Raw genomic sequence first — 2,951 nt, forward strand, 5'->3', positions numbered from 1 at the left:
AAGCCAATACACCTTTAATATTTATTAGTTTTTATACATGGTCTTATAGTTTCTAAAATATTCTAATCCATCTCCAAAAAAGGATTTACATAAGCTGCTTAGAAACAGTACATTCTACCATATGAAGAGCAACCAAGAATACCACCATTACAGAATCTTACTAACAGAAGATAGATGTTGATATGCAAACAAGCAGACTGGGAAAACCTCTTTGAGCCTCAGTTTCTTCATCTAAGGACAGGGATTAAAAATAGTATCTTCCTCATAAATATATCATATGAAGTAAAAGCCAAGATGGGTGCTTACAACAAGTGCGAAAACATGATAAAGGAGACAAAATCTTCAAGTAGAAATCTAAAAATTTTTTTCAATTTACTTTTCATATTCTGAAATTTACACTTTTTTTTTGAGTCAGAGTTTCATATTTTTGCCCCAGTAGAGTGCTATGTCATCATAGCTCACAGCAACCTCAAACTCTTGGGCTCAAGTGATTCTCTTGCCTCAACCTCCCAAGTAGCTGGGACTACAGGTGCCTGCCACAGCATCTGGCTAGTTTTTGGTTTTCTTTTTAACTGTTATTTGCATTTATTTTATGTTGCATTTATTCCCATGCCATAAGTTTTTGTTTCTTCAGTTTCTTCCGGGATATCATTTTCTTCTGTGCTATCTCTTCTTCTGATTTGGAGACAATCTGTTCCTTTTCAGTAGGAATCATCTCAATGTGGCAGGGGGAGCTCACGTATGGGGTTAATGAGACCATCATCTCTGTAAGTTCAGTGACACATCTTGAGTGCTTTGTTCACTTGGACATGCTCAATGACCAGAGAATCTACATCTAAACCCTTAAGTTCAGCATTACTCTGCATTTTTAAGCATATGCAACAAAAATTCAGCACTCTTTTTGGGCCACCGACCCTGTGTCCAGCCCCACTGTTTGGCCTGAGCACACCTACCAACTCCACCATTGTAACATTGGAATGGTACACACTGTTTGTTTAAGGTGACATCCTTCAGATACTTGGTGGCTTTTCATATATACATACCCTTGATGGCTGGCAGTTTCACGTGTATTCTTAAACTGAACACAAAGATTTGAGCCTCTCGACTTGCATGACTTTGTGGGGTTTTCTGGATCAAGTGAATAGCGAACCATTTTCACAGATCACCCCAGGCCACTTAGGGGAAGAGCATGACTAGTTTTTTAGAGAGAGTCTTGCTGTTGCTCAGGCTGGTCTGGAAATCATGAGCTCAAGCAACCCATCCTCCTAGACTGCCCAGAGTCCTGGGATTACAGGTGTGAGCCATTGCACCCAGCCATATAATTTCTAATGAAATTCTGAAAATCAGTAATTCATGGAACTAATACCAGCAACTTTAAAAAAAACTTATAGTCAACACAAAGCATGTGGTAGGATGGCCAAAAGCAACAGTCTCCCACCATCTCTTCTTAGTCCAATTTGCTCTTCCAGATCCAGCTATGTCTTTTAACTTTTTCATTCTCTAGTTATATCATATTTTCAGCCATTCAAGGACACATAAAAATTAACTCATAAATATTTCCTACAATTATTTAAGTATGTTCTCCACCAAAATAAGCAATAATAAGAAATAACAAGGATATGAGTTTCCGGAAATCATATAACCATACAATTAACCTTTGAAGTCGGTGATTGGAAGACCCAGGGTCCTAGTTTGTAGCATGATTAGAGAACAAGGATGACAGATTGGAGAGGATGCAGATCATATACTATGTATGTGATTATCTGTGGAGAAAAATATTACAAAATATGAAGACTTGATTGGATAGATAAGTCCGTAGAAATGAGATCCTCATCAAGCTAACTGTACAAGGAAAAAGAAGGCAGCCATCAGACAAGAGAAAGAAATAAAAGACATCCAATCTGAGACCAGCCTGGGTAATATGGCCTCCTCGTGCTACTGGACAAAGAGCATCCAGCGGCCTGTCACTGTCAGCCAAACGCAGAGATGGGAATTAGGTCCAATAGCCCTACTGTCAGAGAGCCAGCAATCTGGAGAACAGCAAGAGTAGCCACTCAAATCTGCTCCTCAGTTACAATTCTAATCATTTTTATAATGGGACACAAGGAAGCAAACCTAGAAAATTTTAACTTTATCTAAAAGAATCATCAAAGAAGACAGTGGGGAAATAGCCTTTACTCTAACAATGTAACAATACTTAAACAATATAAAAATAACGGTTACTCTAACAATGTAAGAACACTTGTCTGTGTTACTACCTTCCCCGAAGTCTTTTGAGATAAACATCCTTGCAATCATGGTGAAACCTTAACTCCATAATCATAAAAGGTATGTGAGGAAAGAATGTGGGCTGAGCAGACAAGGTCAGCTGTGCTGCTTCAGCTCAGCCTCTCAGACTCCTTCTTATAGTTGCTGTTCTGACTTCACTTGTCTCTACAAAAAATAAAAACAAAAATTTTTTAAAGGCATCCCAATGGAAAAAGAGGAAGTCAAATTGTCCCTTTTTGCAGATTATGTGACCTTATATTTAGAAAAACCAAAAGAGTCCATCACAAAACTCTTAGAACTTATTATAAAAAGATCAGTAAAGTTGCAGAACACAAAATCAACCTACAAAAGTCAGTAGCATTTCTATAGCCTTAGAGCAATCAATCTACAGGTGAAATCACCAAAGCAATCCCATTTAAAATAACTAACAAGAAAACCTGAAAATAAACACAAAGAAGTGAAAGACGCCTATAAGGAAAGTTATAAAATAGTGATGAAAGACTTTGAAAACACAAAAAATAGATCATACTCAGGGATTAGAATAATTAATACTGTCAAAATATCTACATTATCCAAAGCACTTGACAAATTCTGTGCAATCTCTATCAAAATGCCAGTAACATTCTTCACAGAAATAGAGAACATCAATCCTAAAATTCCAAAAAATTTTAGAACCAAAAAAG

The sequence above is a fragment of the Otolemur garnettii genome, unplaced genomic scaffold (genome assembly GCF_000181295.1).
Source record: "Otolemur garnettii isolate 467f Iridium unplaced genomic scaffold, OtoGar3 scaffold00009, whole genome shotgun sequence".
NCBI classification, from domain to species: Eukaryota; Metazoa; Chordata; class Mammalia; order Primates; family Galagidae; genus Otolemur; species Otolemur garnettii.